The 19,380-nt window shown below is 33.0% G+C and overlaps 1 protein-coding gene across 2 annotated transcripts in view; it reads right to left on the minus strand.

Moving 5' to 3' along the window:
- LOC108552276 (thyroid receptor-interacting protein 11) overlaps positions 1-19,380 on the minus strand; it is a 120,166-nt gene that overhangs the window by 38,902 nt on the left and 61,884 nt on the right. The gene's annotated exons all lie outside the window — the stretch shown is intronic.

The following is a 19,380-nucleotide window of genomic DNA, read 5'->3' on the forward strand; positions in this document are numbered from 1 at the left end:
TATATACATAACAATTAAAAAATTAATTTCAAATACAAATATTCGATTATCAAATATTCAAATACCAAGTTCTTCTATTGTCCAAGAATACCTTGGACATTAGAATTTTTAAAAAATTCAGAAAATAGAGTTTGGTCTGGGAAATATGGTTAAAATATTCGAAAGGAATGTTCGAATAACAAAATTGTACGAGTAGATTCTAATTTTAAATTTGACTAATTTCCATCGTGTGACAAAGATACGACAATGTAATTCTGGGCAGGGTGATAAGGAATAAACTGATTACATCACACGGCGGATGTCGATTATGTGTCCTGTTCCTAATCACTGTTCTCGTTTCGCCATTTTCTAGTTCGCTTCTAGTTCGGTTCAAGAAGCTTCTATATTCGCCATTTTTCCTGCGTACTTAAAAAACGATAAAGCACTGTTTACCATCTAGAAGTTGTAACGCAGCCAATGTATCGCGTCCCTCTATCGAACCAGTTTCAACAATCTATGCTAATTGTCGCTATTTAAATTTATTTACATTATTATCGCAGCGCTCAGGACTCGCATCGATCACCTCGTGCTAAAGTAACATTACGTCTGGAATAATACCTCTTGAACGCTTGGCAAATCCATTAGAACCGGGATCAGTTCCATTTCGTATATCTCGAAGACGAATGCACATATCTGTACACTTGAATTTCAGAAATTAATAATAATTTATTTCACCAATCCATACACATTTAGGTTTTTGGATTTATATAGCTTTTCTTATCCCAAACATTGCACCTTTTTGGTTTACCCAATTCTCCATACACATAACTGACTTGCACTCTTAACCTTCGAATTTGAGAAATTATTCCGTCCATTTTAAATTTTTCCATTAAAATTAACTCAGAAGAGCTTAAAATTTATTATTTCGACGTATAACCCGCCTCGCAATTTTTTAAAAGTAAACTAAGCATTGTGTCTAGCGTAATGCGTGAGTTTAACAGTCTAAAATTAAAAAGAAAAAATTATTTCGTTCGCACTATATATTTTATTTTATTTATAGATAAAATAAAAATAAAGATTTCGTTCGAACTATATATCTTATTTTATTTACAGGTATAATAAAATAAATAATAATATTTTTTAACAAAATATTGCAGAAGAGAATCGAACCATTAGCTTATTGTATATTAAAATAATTTTCATATATAATATATTTAAAGAGGGAAATTCGTACGAATATTTCATTATACACTATAATTCATTCGTATTATTTATAAATAAAATAAAATAGATAAATAAAATAATAAAGTAAAATAGATGAATAATAATAGATAAGATAAAATAAAGAATAATATTTTTGACAAAATATTGCAGAAGAGAATCAAAGCATTAGCTCATAGTACATTAAAATAATTTAAATAATAAATAAATAAAATATATAATACATTTAAAGAGCGAAATTTTTGATATATACATGACTCGCAATTAGGCTAGTTTCACAATAATTGGCAGAATTCGATTATTCACTCGGGAATTATTTGAGCTTGCAGAAATAATATTCTAAACGAAATGTCCTTCTAGGAGGCTCTTAGGCTTATCTGGGTTATAGTTATCGAAATGCAATTACAACGTTAGAGCGCATTTTTCCGCCGATTTATCGTAAGAGCCAGATATCTAGAGGCGAACGTAAAAATAAGCCAAGATCGTGCAACGAAGGATTATAAACACAGATATCCAACGTGGGGAATGGAACCTTGTTTTATATGGATCGTGGATGTACTTCGAGGCCTCTAACCAGTAATTATAATCTCGCACAGACAAATGACGTCACGGAACTTCAAACATGGTGACGAGTGATTCGAGTGCCATTAAATGGATATTGATCACCGCGCTCGAAGTGAATCACGTGCTGCAAGGACACGTGTAGCCTAATCCGTTTTGCAAATAATACTCGAGTGGATTTCATTTTTAATCGACTCTCAACGCCTTCAATTTTAATCAAGAATCCAACGAAGGAACTGTTCATTTCACATATAAAATCAGTTTTATATGACCGATTGGACTATTATTTTTGGCATAATTTTGTTATCCTGAAACGAGTTATCACGTGCATGGAACGGTAAAATCGAGTGTGTTTATTTGTACAGGAAAGTATTCTGGAATTTTTAAAACGAGGGAATGTTAACCTTTTGAGATCGAAATCACATTTGACATTCTATTACAATTGCTTCATGGGTAGTTTATGTCGAAACATCGTGCAATATATGACACTATTTCCTTATTTTTATAATTGATAATTTATCCTTGTATACTTTTGTTAGACGAAGTATAATGACGATACAAGAAAGATTTCATAGTTCATATATTAAATTTGGAGATATAACACGAATGAAATTGAATATCAGGTTTAGGTGCACACAGAACCTCGAAAGGTTAGACTGAATAGAGTATATATAGCAAACGATGTGTCAAGAATATAGCACTAATAATTGAAAAATTATTTAATGATATGTAAGATATGTATTATAAATATGCATCATCGATGAGTTACTAAACATTCGAATGCAATGTATATTAATAATAATTTAAAATATGATTAGTATAAAAATTATTAAAATAGTCCAAATGAATTGTTTCAGATTTTCTGTTTTTACAATCAGTCTAAAATTTGGTTAACTTTTGTTAAAATTGATATTAACCTTTATCGAAAGGTTAGAAACAAAATTATACGGGATATCGTCACTATTCTATTTAAATCAGTATTATCAACAATAAAGCACGAGATAATACTGTAACTTCTAGAATTGATCGAATAATAAAACATCTATCACTGTCTCGATAGCCCTAAACGTAAGGCAATTTCCCACTTAACTCACTAGCGCCACCACGGCCCGTATCTCCAACAAACGTTCAATTCCATAAATATCTCGCTTTAAAAGCTTCATTTCCACGCAAACATCTCACTTACTAAGCAAACTTTCGCGTTCGAACGCTGCCATACACAAATCCACTCTCCAGAGGCCATAACCTTATCTCATAAACCAGACACGAGTTCACCACTCGAATCGAGTTTTCATGGAGTGCTCGGCGAAGCGCGAGGAAGAAAATGAAATTCCTTGAGAAAAAGCCTGGCCATTCTCTAGCCATTTTCTTATCCGTTCGTAACGAGAACCCGATCACCTCGAACCATCCCATTTCCGAATGGTTCACGTGTAACGCGCCATCTTATCGACGCGACGTGCTGGAACTATATGCCGTGCGTGCTGATAGCAACCGTGGGAAAGGAAGTTGCTATCAGCTAGCTGGCAGAAATGTGGTTTCTACCAATCTCGATCAGAAAGGACATTTTAATATCTCGGAAGGATCCGTTGGACGAGTAGGCTCGTGGCAAGAGCCAAGAATTAGCTTCCTCCATCAACGATTGTCATTGTTGCGGACGAGTGGCAATTGTAATTAACAGCATGACCAGGTGTCGAGCAGATAACGTTTAATTCCACTCGATCAGATCACAGTCTGGTGTTTCCATTTGGACGTGTTTCGAGCCGAGGAGGCGGTTGAACCGAGCTGGTTAGGCTACGCAGATGCTCCCTCGACGCTCTAACCCGAGTTATGTCAACATGCTCTGCAATGGAACTTGCAACAGGCGGTTCGTTTGCGTCCGTGTGCTTTGTTCTGATCGCAGGGATCTCGCTGTCGAGGTCTTTGCGAGAAATTCTATTCGATATGAACGATCGAACGACGTGGCAGCCTGTTATGAAAACTGTCGCTGGAACGTGACGAAACGCTGGCTTATTATGTTTTCAAGCGACGATGAGGCGTCTATTCGTTGCTGTAAGCAACGTGCAGTGAAGTTAAACGAATGTCAACAGTTAGAGTTATTTATTTGTAACGTTCTGCGATATAAGCTAATCCGATGAAATATTTATTCATAGTTAGCAGGTACGTGACTAACATTTTTGATTCTGGATATTAGGTGCTGGTCTATAAATATAGTATATATACTTATATAGACGATAATTGTGAATTTCGAATTTCTTACATGCTACCTTTCCATTAATAATTTTAAATCAAGATTGAATTATCTGTTAAACTGTAATTAACAAATTGAAAACCGAAATTTATTTTTGAGTCTAATAGTATATATATATATGTAATAATTATTGGTACTAGAGCTACCGAGTTATATTACGTGCTTAAATATCGTATGTGTACAGTAGGTAAGAAAAGTATTGGTACGCGAATAATATTTGAAGCACATGAATTTGAGGATGAAATTTTCAGCGATTTTTTTTTCGTAGAAGGAATGTACAATTTTTAGTAAATACACTACTATACTATTGTAGAAGAAATTTTTTCAATTTATTCCGTGTATTTGCGAGTATTTAGAGTAGGAAGAAATAATGCTGCAATTTTGGTATTAAAATTCACAAAAATTCGAAAAGCGTTCTTTCGAATTAGTGGGATGGTGCGAAAAAATTAGTAACGCGTAATATTATGAAAATCGTGCTTTCCAATAGTAGTTAGTTATATATTGCAATTGTTTTGCAAGTCTACTGTCGCATAAAGAGGAAATGTGAACGAATGCGGAAAAATAAAAGACGGACAGCTACATTCATTCACATTCAAAAATACACGCAAGGCGTCACGATGTGGTTTAGAAAAGTGCCAGGATGTGGTCTAAGGTTTAAAGATCAGACTATTTTAGATTACAGATATTGCACAGAAGTTAAAAACATTCGCGTAATTTTTATTAACTAACGTTTCCAGTCATATTTAAATTCAAGAATGCAAAATTCTTTTAAAAGCAGCTTTAAATTAGAGGTATTTTAGATTTACTTTTCTTGCTATGTTCTACTAATTTTATTATTAATCCAATTTATTCGTTTACCAATTTTGACGTTAATTTAATTCAATTTTTTAATAATTTTATTGTTAACTTAATATAATATTTTATTAATATGTATTATTAATTTAATTTAACGTTTTACTCACTTTATTAATAATTTAATTTATTCTTCTATTAATTCCATAGTTAATTTAAAATTTCTATTACAGATATGAACAACAATTTTTTTTTCCACTGGACTTTGATTAAAGCGTTTCACAAGGTAAACAAATTTTGTAATCTTTGGTTTCTATCGGACAAACAGAGATCTTTATATATTCTTATTTATAATGCTGATCTTTACAAACTTATGACGAGTTCAAACGTATAAAAGAAATTGTTTACGACCATTAATTTAAAACGTTATAAACATTAATAGTAATTTCCTCTATTTTGACAGTATGTAGATTAAAATATTTCTTTGGCTACGAAAATTCTTAGTCGACTCTTATTCAATTTTTGAATTTCGTGAACGATACGTAGGGGTTCCAAAATGTGGATAAATATATAAAAATTCCGAATAAACACAAATATAGAAAAGAAATATTCCCAAAAATTAATTAGAATTTTGATAAAGCATTTCTTGAAGCAGTCATATTTTTTATTTTAACAGACTGTCATTTAATATTTAAATGTATATAACACACAGTGACTCCAAAATATTAATCAGTATATATTCCAAGATTTAAAAATCCTCAATAAACCCGAATTTAAAAAACAAAATTTCCCCCAAAAATCGATCTAAAATCCATGCAGAAATTATCAATAACGAGACTTCGATAAATTATTTTCCTTCTCATTAATAAAATTCTCTATTGTTGGGTTTCTTTTTAAATTTTTGGATCCCATGAAAGATCGAAATTTTCGATCCTCGATGTTCCAATGGATCAACTCGTCTTAATAACGAGTAGCTCTGGTAATCGAGTGTATCATCTGCGATCACACGTAGATATTAACCAGACTTCTCGCGCGTAGATCAGGTAATTAGCACATTTTGTAACATGGACGCGATTACGTAGCGTAGCTACGCGTAACGGTGTGGCACGGAGCAATTATACGCAATCAGCCACTGTCCGTTTACACATGCTTTCGTTTTATCTCGCGTAAATCGATAGACGCGCTGGAACGCGAGATTTCGTTAATTGCACGCTTTGTTCCACTCCGTTTTTCCTCTCGGTTCGCTCGGCGAGCGATCTACGGCTTCCATACGCCACTGTTCTCACCTGATCGACAAATAGCAATTACCAGTCGCCGGATAGATCAGTTCCAGTCTACCAGTAATTATCAGCGAATTTTTTCCTCACACTGATTGCTCATAAATCGTGTCTACGAACGTATTTGGCATACTGCTTCAATATTTTTCCTCGTTATTTATCTTTTAATAAACTAATTAATTTAGTTTAATTGCACTCGAAATTATAAACTATATCTTTTATAGTTTAGCTATTATAAACTACTTTTTATAGTAACTATTTTATTATTCATTATTATATATAATATAATTTATATATTAATAATTATTAATTATTATAATTATTAAAGAATTATTAAAGAAATTTATCGATTTGGAAGATTTTTATCAGTGTCTGAAACGAAATTTTTGAACTTTGTTGTAATTTAGATGTAATTAAAATTGCATATTTAATTACGGTATGAAAATTTGTTAAGCTCGAATATTTTTGTTATTATCGAAGTCAGAATTTCTGAATTATCCGATACGTTTATTTTATTTCTTATCTTGCTGTTATTTTTAATAAATAAATGTTGATTAGTCTCTCTGGCCTCGAATATTTTTGTAGATATTTCAATCAAAATATCCTCATTCTTTTCACGTGCTCCATATGCATTAAAAATAATTCAAAATTCGGAAATTGAGATGAGATAACTTGGTATATTCATTTTATTCTTCGTTTTCCTATTTCTTTTAAGTATCTCTGATCCAGTTATATTTAAAATAACAAATTTGATTATCATATAAAAATTCGCTGATCTCGAATATTTTGTATAACACATAAATTGTAACTTTTTCATATTAATTTTTGATTTTTTACCTTATCTGGTATATTCATTTTATTCTTCGTTTTTCCACTTGTTCTAAGTATCTCTGGTCCAGTTATATTTAAAATAACAAATTTAATTATCACATAAAAATTCGCTGATCTCGAATATTTTATATAACACATAAATCGTAACTTTCTCATATTAATTTTTTACTTTTTACTTTATCTGGTATATTCATTTTATTCTTCGTTTTTCCACTTGTTCTAAGTATCTCTGGTCCAGTTATATTTAAAATAACAAATTTAATTATCACATAAAAATTCGCTGATCTCGAATATTTTATATAACACATAAATCGTAACTTTCTCATATTAATTTTTGATTTTTTACCTTATCTGGTATATTCATTTTATTCTTCGTTTTTCCACTTGTTCTAAGTATCTCTGGACCAGTTATATTTAAAATAACAAATTTGATTATCACATAAAAATTCACTGTCCTCGAATATTTTTATCTCATATTCATTTTATGACTTTTTACATTATCTGGTACATTCATTTTATTTTTCGTTTTTCCACTTGTTTTAAGAAACGCTGATCCAGTTATATTTAAAATAACAAATTTGATTATCACACAAAAATTCGCTCATCTCGAATATCTTTTATAACATTTTATTTTCTACATATTCCATGTTTATCGAAACGAGTACGATAAATATGATATTCTGAATATTGTATTACCAGTATGGAAGTTCGTTACAGTTAATATTCAAATTTTCAAATTTAACCAGTGTAATATTACCCCGAAATGCACACTCTCTGGAATATAAACAATATAAACAATATAAAAATCAAACCGTGCAATCGATTATATCGAATGAGTATCCATTTCGTGGCTATGATTGGAGGAAAATGGAGGTCGAGGTTAGCAGTTGCGTCTATCGATTGCCATTAGACGATCCCCGAGTTACGCGAATATTAGCACCAATTCGATCATCCTATTCGAAGACGATGAGCCTGAAAATGATCCAAATTATGACCATCGAGCGAGAAATAATCTTCGAATTCTTCGAAATTTGCAATTCTTCTTAACCACTTGCACTGGCAAGAAATTCACAGACACGTGTGTCAGAAAGGTCCAGTCTAACTCGCTGGCAAGCGTCACGACGTGTGTGCCACGTCGTTGACGATTCTGCGACGAAAGCATTACGACGTGCGTGGCACGTTTTTCCAGTGCAAGTGGCTAACCTCGTCGAACGTCTTTCCAACTATCTAGCAAATCGAAAGGTGAAATGAAACGAAAACGAAGAAAACGTAATCACCAAGGATGAGTCGTCCAAAATCAAAAACCATCGAAATCTCACGGAATTTCGGATCAATTCTTCGACAGTTGGAAAACTAGGTGCAGTCTCTGCCAGCAACGAGAGCGCTGCCTTCGGAAGCAGGCACGAGTGTTCGAAAACACCCACGAATCCGCGTTTAACGTTGACGTCAGCCCCAAAGTTGGAACTCTCTTAGGCACTTCACGGTTGGCAATTACATCGACGACGGAAAAATAGGAAAGGGAATTACCATGAGAAGAGTGGAGCAGGTGACGCAAGGAGGTCACGATAAGAAGCTGGTAAGCAAAGGTTCCCTGCACCTAGATACGTCAGTCCAGGTATCAGGAATAACGAACGTTCGAGCATTCAGTCGCTCGGTGCATTGTTCGCGCCGCAAATATTAGCGGTCTCGTGTGCAGCGAGGGATATTTCTATCCTCCGTTAGCCGGCATCGCGTAGATTTGTCACGGAAAACCGCGTTTTCCTCGACCAAGCGTGCCTGGACACGCAAACCCCGGGACTCCACCCTGTTGCGCTAGCAGAGGGCTAAATTGGATCGGAAACATGCGACCCTTTAATCCGTTGTTTATTTATCTCGAGCACCAATCCTCGCCAGTGTCAGTTGGAGCTTCGAATGAAAGGCAGAGGATCGACGAGGGAACTTTTCGCGTTATCGAGATCATTCCAGAGGATATTCGGGGACTTGACATTCTCGGTAACTTCTTCGACGTTGAACAAACGCGTGGATGAAAAGAATGGAAAGTCGAGGTACACTCGTACACGAAAGTATTCGAACGTACACGTTTGCTACGTTCAACGAGCGAGATATGTATACTTAGTACGTTCAATGTGTCAGCAAGTGTGATACGTGTATGTTCAACTGAAGTGGTTAGAACGATATGGTAGGTACGTATATGTAATAAGAAAGGAATTCCAAGATTATATCGGTGAAACTGGAAAATAATTCAACGACGTACACGATATTTATAGTACATTTATGTAAGAATCGAGTTTGGTATGTGGGTCTTGATATATATGGTAATTTGTGTTATACTGTTCGTTGTGCTGTTCATTTTTGATTCACGTAGGATCACAGTGTATAAGTCTGGCTCACTCGGAGTTATCAAACATCACCGAAATCATCCGAGAATTGGATAGAAATCAGCTGGAATACACCGAGCATTCGATAACCTTGTACTTGCGTTTATCGGAGTTACGAGCCGTGGTGGCGCTAGTGAGTTAAACAGACAAGCGCCTTAAAGCCACTACCAGCAACGATAAATGAACGAACATTGTAATAGATATCTTATTTTTTAATACCAAACCTACTATAATTTAAATAATTTATTTTTCGTCATTTAACTTCTCGATTTTTCGTTTAACATACGTATTATCGTTTATTCCATTTTCTTCGATCTCATTACACTTATAATTAATTAATAATGCTTTCGATTAATATCGTACATTGCTCATGCAATATTTTTACGATTCACCAATTCAACACGTTGGTAACAAATATATACCGTACACATGGTCGAGTTATCTTTTATCAATACAATCTTGAGATCATTCTCGCTTCAAATATTTACTTCAACGCGCATATTTCACTTTAAAAAAAAAAGGAAGATGGAAGATAACACATGGAAACGTCTGAATACTTTTATGAACAAGTATATATGAGATTATTTACGCCGGGAATACTAATCGTCGAAAAATGCAGATTTATGTAAAACCGGCGTTTTGTCTGTTCGAGGAGCGACGTGGCGCGAGGATTAATACAAAATTGCCAGTAGAACTCGGTAAAAAGCGTGAAATCGCTGAAATTGAAAGGATAAGCGTACGGCAGATTGCAAAATGAAGAGAATTTATACAACACACAATGCGGGTTGGTACTTTCCCCTCGAAAAACTCTTGGTGCACACCGTGTACACGCGCGTTTGTGCGCGCGCGCGCGCGATGAAAAGGGAAAAGGCAAACAGTCGAACGAATTAGCACGATGAACGCGCGCGGGCGAAAAAAATAATTCAGAAGAGGAATATTTGTTGTTGCCAGTTAGCTAACTAATTGCTCCTTAAATGGAACGATACGGTTCGTATTCTTAATAATATTCCGGGTTAACGTTCGCTCGGAGCAACGTCGAATTTGCTACTCGTCCCCGTGGATGTAGGTTAATTGTGTTACGTAAAGAGGCATTGTAAAAACGCAGGTCGATAAAGCGATATAATTTTCGAAACTGAAAGGTAGCAACGGACTGACGTGTTGTGGAACCGAGACAATGGAGGACGAGAACATCTACATCATTGGAACTGCTCTGCTCTGGAGGATCGATCAATCCGTGTTGCGTTAAGCTCTTTAATTAAAGTGCTGGTCGTGCATGCGCGAGATATTAACTCGAAAATTGACAATATTCTGATATCGTGCTTGGGCATCGGTTCGTCACCGAATTTGGAAAATTTGGGAAGATTTGTATAGTGTCATTGTTGCGTTATTTATTTTTCCTGATGCAAGGAAGTTTATTGGACATTTATTTTTATTAGCCGTTTAGTATGTTCACTACATTGTTCGAATATTTATTTATAGTAGTTAACTGTTTGGGTTTCGATTTTTCATCGAATTTGGAAAATTAGGAAAGATTTTTGTGAGGATTTGTACAGTGTCATTGTTGTGTTATTTATTTTCTCTGATGCACGGAAATTTATTAGATATTTATTTTTATTAGTCGTTTAGTATGTTCACTATATTGTTTGAATATTTATTTATAGTAGTTAACCACTTGAGTTTCGATTTCTCAGCGAATTTGTAAAATTTGGGAAGACTTTTGGGAAGATTTGTATAGTGTCACTGTTGTGTTATTTATTTTTTCTAATGGAAGGAAGTTTATTAGACATTTATTTTTATTAGTCGTTTAATGCATTCATTATATTATTCGAATATTTATTTACAGCAAACTGTTTGGGCTTCGATTTCTCATCGAATTTTGAAAATTTGGGCAGATTTATTCGGTATCACTGTGGTGTTATTTAGCTTTTCTCATGCAAGGAAATTTATTAGATATTTATTTTTGTTAATCGTTTAGTATGTTTACTATATTGTTCGAATATTTATTTATATTAGTTAACTGCTTGGACTTGTATTTCTCATCGAATTTGGACAATTTGGGCAGATTTATTCGGTATCACTGTGGTGTTATTCATTTCTTGAATCTAAAAAAGTTGCATCAGACATTTATTTTTATTAATCGTTTACTATGTACACTATAATATTCGAATATCTACTTATATTAGTTAACTGTTTGGGCTTTAATTTCTCATCGAATTTTGAAAATTTGAGAAGACTTTTTCGGTGTTACTGTGGTGTTATTTATCTTTTCTCATGCAAGGAAATTTATTAGATATTTATTTTTGTTAATCGTTTAGTACATTCACTATATTATTCAAATATTTATTTATAGTAGTTAACTGTTGGGGCTTCGATTTCTCATCGAATTTTGAAAATTTGGGAAGGCTTTTGGGAAGATTTTTATAGTGTCACTATAGTATTATTCATTTCTTCTAATGTAAGGAAGTTTATTAGACATTTATTTTTATTAATCATTTAATATGTTCACTATATTATTGGAATATTTACTTATATTGGTTAATTTACATTAGTTAAATACTATTATTTAATTCATATTAGTCTATTCTATGATTCAAGTGTGATCGTAAACAGAGTTATATAAGATAATACGAATGAATTAGAAATTCATTAGAAGTACAATGCAATTGTTTTTTGAATTATGAAGCTTCGAGACACTTCATTATGTACTCCTGAAACGAAATGGAAAGTGATAGTATAATAGAAAATGGTAGCTCCGATAATTCAAGCTACTATATTCACTGTATTATTTCATTTATATTAGTATAATATAAATAATCCACAAGTTAACTGTAACTATAAATAAAATGATACGAAATAACAGAATAATAACAATAAAATATGATACTATTATTCCTTGAATTATGAAGCTTTGAAGCATTGCTTCCTCTCAGCTCCAAAGACAAAATGGAAGATGTACGATGATAGAAAATGGTACTTCGAATGGTCCAAGCGAACCAAGAAACGTATCGAAACACGGAGCCAAAAGTAATCAGACCGAAGGAAGGTTAATAAGAAACATAAAGAATATAAACCGTACCAAGGCACGCCATATTTACAGAGAATTCTTACTTCGGGACACTAAAATTCTTGACCATTTCGCGAACCATTACAGTTGTGCAACGCTCGACTCCCGGTTGCCTTCGAATTCCCTAATGCCAGAAGATATTATGGCACTGTTCTAAATCACACACGCGCGTTCACGCCACGAGGAAAATGAGCGAGTCCGAGATACGTACATCCTGTTCACGGCGAAAAATCGTGGCCATTTCTCGGAGGACACCAATTTTCAAGGAGGACACCGCGGTACGAACCGTTTCGCGAATTATCGAGTTTTGCAACGTTATGAAACAGACTTAGCGCCTAGCCGCGTTGTGTGCGTTCGTGTGTACAGTGTTTCAGGTTAACATGCACTGGTCTAATATCCCGCCAGGTACAATGTACCTGTGCCGGTACGGACGTAATAATGTCGCGCGATGGCAATGACGTAACCCAGCGGCGGCAGCCATGAACGCGTCTACAGGGTGTCTGAATTTTAATTAGTCATCGGATGATGGCATAGCAAGTTGAAGAATGAGAGAAGCGTATAAATAGCGGCAATGTAAATAAATAATTTTAAATAGTAGCCAATAATTATTTGCTATTATTTAGTTGCACGATGGTTGAATTCTTTATTATGTATAGTAAAATATATAATATTGCTTTATGAATAAATATTTTTTGATTGATATATATTGTTATTGGTTGTTATATATTTAATGTGCGTCACATGTTTTATATGTAATTTGTAAGTAATTTATAGTGGGTATTATAGATAAGATAAATAAATAGTTATAAATATTTCAATGGTGAAGTATTATTTGCTATTATTTAGTTTTATAATAGTTGAATTCTTTATCATAGATATATTAAAATGTATAATATCGTTTTATGTACAAATATTTATTACTTGATATATATATATTATTACCGGTTGTTATTGGTCAGTGTGAGTCACACATTTTATATGTAATTTGTAAGTAATGTATAATGAGTCATAAAATTTATGAGTAATTATAGATAAGATATATAAGTAGTTATAAATATTTCATTGGTGAATTATTATTATTTAATTGTGTAAAATTTGAATTTTTTATTATATATACTAAAATGTATAATATTAATATTGGTTATTATTGGTCAATACGTGTCACACATTTTATGGGTAATTATAAGTAATATAAAGAAATAGTTATAAATACATCAATATAAATAGTTATAAATATACAATAAAGAATTCAATTATTATATAACTAAATAACAGCAAATAATAATAGAATTCTTTATTGTATATTTATGATATATCTATAATATTTATTATACTATTTATTATATACAATAAAATGTTTATATATATTTATTAATTGATATATGTTAATATATTTAATATTTATTGGTCAATATGCGTCACATAATTTATGAGTAATTATAAACACTTCAATAGTCAATATCAATTTGTTATTATTTAATTGTATAATAATTGAATCCTTCATTATATATATTAAATTGTATAATACTGTTTTATATATAAATATTTATTAATTGATATATATTGTTATTGGTTATTGGTCAATACGTGTCACACAATTTACGAATATAGACACTTATATCTATATATATGGAATTACTTGAAAATTAATTTACATCGATATTATATACCAATTCCGCACATTATATATCATTTAATTATATTGAAGCATAATATTAATTTATATATAAATATTCACTACATTACTAGATATATTATATCATGTATTATTCATAAAGTGTTACACACTTTATAAACACACAGACAGTCATGCACATACGAAATAATTTCGGAGTCAATTTACGTCAAAGTCAATTAAGGGAACAAAGCAGAGAACGAGACAAAAATTCGCTTTAGACCATCTACGTATATTTTTCAACTCCACTTCCTCATTCTAAGTAACGTAACAAGTATTTCCTTTGTTACTTAACAACGTACATATATCTTAGCCTGATGTATTGATTATTAAGTATGTCAAAGATGTATATACATTCCCGTTCTTCGGTCAAGTATAGTACTTTTTTCAAGATGAATAATGGTTTCTCCTTCAGCCAGGAAATGAGCCTTCCTTACCATCTTAGTAATTATAGAAACAACGATCTTCTCAAAAATTCTGAACAAAAATTGATATTGTAGGATGGCGAAACTGGTCTTGAGACACCGAAAATTCACGAAAGAACAAGAACACGACAACGCAAACTCAAAACTCGTAAACTGATTTAACTTAGGGAAAACCAAGATAACGAAAACACGCAAAGACGCACTCTTTTAAAACTCTCTTTCCAACACCAAGCGACTCACGCTTGTGCTGGTCACAACCGATTTCAAAGGACTCTGTTTTGGTTGTCAAGGACCACGCTTTTATGCTTTCCTTAACCTACGCTTCACCTCCCCGTAGAGGAGTCGTGCAACTTAATTTTGTTACATAGAATAACTTTTCGATTTGCTTCTAGAAGATATCGATCGGTTTACAATTTGTTTTTCTTGGTAACAGCCCATTCGCGATTTCTTTTGGTATCCTACAATATTATCTCAGAATTCGATATAAACAAAAATATCAAACAATTTCTTGCAAAAATCGCATATGCATTTACAGCACCCGAGTAAAATGTGCGAGTAAATGGATAAACTAATAAGAATATTTATTTAACACAATAACAGCACAACATAAATGATAATTAAATCTCTTAAAATAAATTCGTTTCTAACTGCGATATAATTTCTCGAGGACTCTCTTACACACAACGTCTATATGTAATGACTGTCATTCAGCTACTGATTGTTTTTTCCCGACTCTCTGTCATACTCGTCACACACTCATTCTTCCACACAAACATCCTCACACTCATACCACATGACATATTGGGTTGGCAAGAAAGTAATTTCGGTTTGCATCGGTAACTAATGTTATGCTTGTTTAGTTATTCTTTTGTCAATGTTAGAATTTTTTTCTTTTCAGATGTGGTAGTCGATACCTCTAGGTTGCTATTTCGTGAAAATCCGTGTAATTTCGTTTATAACTGTCAGTTCACGGTCAGTCTTAACATGGAGTGCAAAAATAAGCATTTTCGACACATTTTACTTTTTTATTTTCATAAAGGCAAGAATGCGGCTGAGGCTCGCAAAGAGATACGAGGAGTTTATGGTGTCGATTGTTTAACGGAACGCACGTGTCAGAATTAGTTTAAAAAATTTCGTTCTGAAGATTTTTCACTGAAAGATACCCACAACGTTCTGGTCGACCTTCTGAGATTTACGCACTCGGTTAAGTTTTCTGCAGATAAGGACCAGAAATTCTATGAGCGCGGGATCATGAAGTTACCAGAAAGATGGCAAAAGGTGATCGAATAGAATGGAAGATATTTGACCGATTAAAGTTCATTTACTGTGTAGAAAAAATTGAGTTTTATTTCGCACTAAAAAACCGGAAGTACTTTCTTGCCAACCCAATATATTAGGGTGTCCCATAAGTTTCTTCTTCTTTTTTGATACGAAATCAATAGACGATATTTGTTGTTTAAGATTGATTTGCTGTGTTATATATGAATCGTTCTGCTCTATTACCCTCTTCCATCTCTCAGGTAGACTCATTATGCCCTCTTTCCAAAATTGTTGAGACTTATTTTCAAAATATTCATCGAGGTGCGTTTTTATTTCGCTTTCGGATTTGTGACATTTATTAGAGAGAAACCCTTACAGTTTGATTGGGACGTTCTACCTCATCCTCCGTACTCAACAGACCTTGCCCCATCCGATTATTACTTGTTTCTCTCGTTAAAAAATTCTCTCCGTGATAAATGTCACAAATCCGAATGCGAAATAAAAACGCACCTCGATGAATATCTTGCAAGTAAATTTCAATTATGGAAAGAGGGTATAATGAGGCTTCCTGAGAGATGGAAGAAGGCAATAGAGCAGAACGGTTCATATATAACACAGTAAATCAACCTTAAACAACAAATATCGTCTACTGATTTCGCATCAAAAAAAGGAAGAAACTTATGGGACACCCTAATATATAATATATTCTATGACAACCATTACCACAAAATGTTCTATATTCGCCATTTTTTCCAAAATATTTTCGTCCTTTTTCCATGATTTATTTTTTAATGAAAAAATTATTAAAATTATTCTTGCCATTTTCCTTTTTTCGCGATAAGGAAGGTCGATTCCGGAGGTTGGGATTCTCGAAAATGGCACACCCTGTAGAGAGCGGGACGCTGTTAAAACGCCACAATGGCGGTTTAAGGTTCAATGAATAATTATAATAAATGTTGGTCACCAAGTTGCGTCAGGTCTGCACTGTTCTATCGTCTCCGATGAATCGTGTCGTAAAAAGGAATCTTTACGCTCTCCTCGTTTCTGAACCCCTTCGCTGCAGCGACACGAACTTCTTAAACGCTTATTTCAAAACGGCCCGTTCCTTTTTATAACTTTCTGTCGCGTGGGCTTCGCGATTATACATTGCCGTATTGAATTTTATATCCGGTTAAATATAACCCCGGACTTTCGAAACGTTTGTCCGCGCGAAATGTAATTATCAGGCGTAGGCGAAAGCTTCTTTCGACTTCATTCCCTTTTTTCCCTTTCTCCCGTCGCGAGGTCGAAAACGCATCGAAGGACAATATTATTGGCCGAACACAGGTTTCAATTACTCCCTATGAGCTTTGTCGAAACCTTCTTTATGCCCTTAATAGAGGGGAAATTTAATTCTGACCCATGCAGAGTTCAATTAGTCGACAGAATGCGATCCTCAGAGAAATTCTCGCGTGTTTTTACGCTCGAACGATTTCGGTTTGAACAGCACATGCTGAGAGGATAGCATCGAATTTTTGGAATGTAGTCTCGTTGGGATTAAGAGAGAGTCGATTTGGGAGAGGATCAATCGATAGAAATCGTCGAAAATGCAGAAAAGTGCAGAAAAATGCAGAAAAATGGACATTCAGTGAGGGTTATAATAGTAGGATATATAATAGTTAGTATAATATAGTATATTATAGTACATACATACTAGTATATAATAGTTAGTATATACAGTATTAGTATAGTTAATATAGTTATAGTATAATTAATATAGTTATAATTATAGTGCTGGTTATAGTTATAGTATTAGTATAGTCAATATAGTTAGAATTATAGTATTAGTATTAGTTATGGTTATAGTTATAGTGTACTTAATATAGTTATAATTATAGTATTAATATAGTTAATACAGTATAGTTATAGTATTAATATAGTTAATACAATATAGTTATAGTATTAATATAGTTAATACAGTCCAGTTATAGTTAGTTAGTATTAGTATAGTATTTAGTTAATATATACAATAGAATATATAATAATTGTGATTTGGGTAGTATTTAGAGAAAATAATAAAATAGAAATTGTAAAATTATGTGCCGGTTTGTAAAGAATCGCAAAGCTTTGTTGCAGTTTTAAAACGAGTCCCGAAAATAATGGCACCTCGGACCGTCCACGTATTGTTTGATATGTTTATGATTTAAGTAGCGATCAATGGAAACAATAAGACATAATACGATTATTCCCTGGATTACAAAGTATTACAAAACACTCGAGTGCAGTGTTAAAACGAAAGAGAAAGAAATGGTATTCAGAATTGTCCTTTTAGCGTGATATATTTATGATTTCAGAAGCGGACAAGAGAGAATAATAAAATATAATACGATTATTCCTTGGATTACGAGGTGTACGACACATGGTTGTACTCCTGAATCGAAACGAAAGAAAATGGTAACTCAGATCGTTCTCGTATACTGTGATGTATTTACGATTCCAGTGAACAATCACGTAAATTTATAAAGTATATAGTACGATTGTCCCTTGGAATTCGAAGTTTTATAACACTTATTATTAGTTACACTCTGTAAATGAACAGAAAGAAAATGGTACCTCGGACAATCTTTGTATCTACAACGAGATATATTTGCGTTTTAAACAACAATTCAACAAATTAATAAAATATATAATACGATTATTCTTTGGAAGAAGAAGCTTCATGACACTCAGTTACTCTAATTAAACGAACAGAAAGGAAATGGTACCTCGGACAATCTTCGTACCTACTCCGTGATATTTTTACGTTTTAAATATCAATCGTATCAATTAATAAAATATATAACACGATTATTCCTTGGAATACGAAGTTTGGCAAATTTTATAACGAAATGAAAATAAATGGTACCTCAGCCTATCTTTGTATCCTGTGGTATACTTATGATTCAAGTAAACAATCATGCAAATTAATAAAGTGTATACTACGATTATTCCTTGGAAAACGAAGCTTTGCAACACTTAGTTACGCTCCTTAAACGAATAAAAAGAAAATGGTACCTCACATCGTCTTCGTACCTACACTGTGGTATATTTATGTTTCAAATAACAATCCTACAAATTTGTAAAGAATTTAATACGATTATTCTTTAGAAGGCAAAGCTTCATGACACATAGTTGCATTCTTTAAACGAACAAAAAGAAAATGGTACCTCAACCTATCTTCGTACCCTGTGATATATTTATGATTCAAGTAAATAATCACGTAAATGAATAAAATATATATTATAATTGTCTCCTGAAATTCGAAGCATTATAATACTTATTACTAGTTACACTCTTTAAATGAACAGGAAGAAAATGGTACCTCAGACAATCTTCGTACCTATTCCATGATATATTTACGTTTTAAACAGCAATGCAACAAATTAATAAAATATATAATACGATTATTCCTTAGAAGACGAAGCTTCACAACACTTGGTTACACTTCTTAAACGAACAAAAAGAAAATGGTACCTCAGATCGTCTTCGTATCTACAATGTGATATATTTATGTTTCAAATAACAATCCTACAAATTTGTAAAGAATATAATACGATTACTACTTGGACTACGAATTTTTATAACACCATGATACACTTGTGGAACAAAAGGGAAGAGCCATAACGGAAAATGGTACCCCAGATCATCGGC

This window comes from Eufriesea mexicana, unplaced genomic scaffold (genome assembly GCF_001483705.2).
Source record: "Eufriesea mexicana isolate 0111107269 unplaced genomic scaffold, ASM148370v2 scaffold6006, whole genome shotgun sequence".
Classification (NCBI taxonomy): Eukaryota; Metazoa; Arthropoda; class Insecta; order Hymenoptera; family Apidae; genus Eufriesea; species Eufriesea mexicana.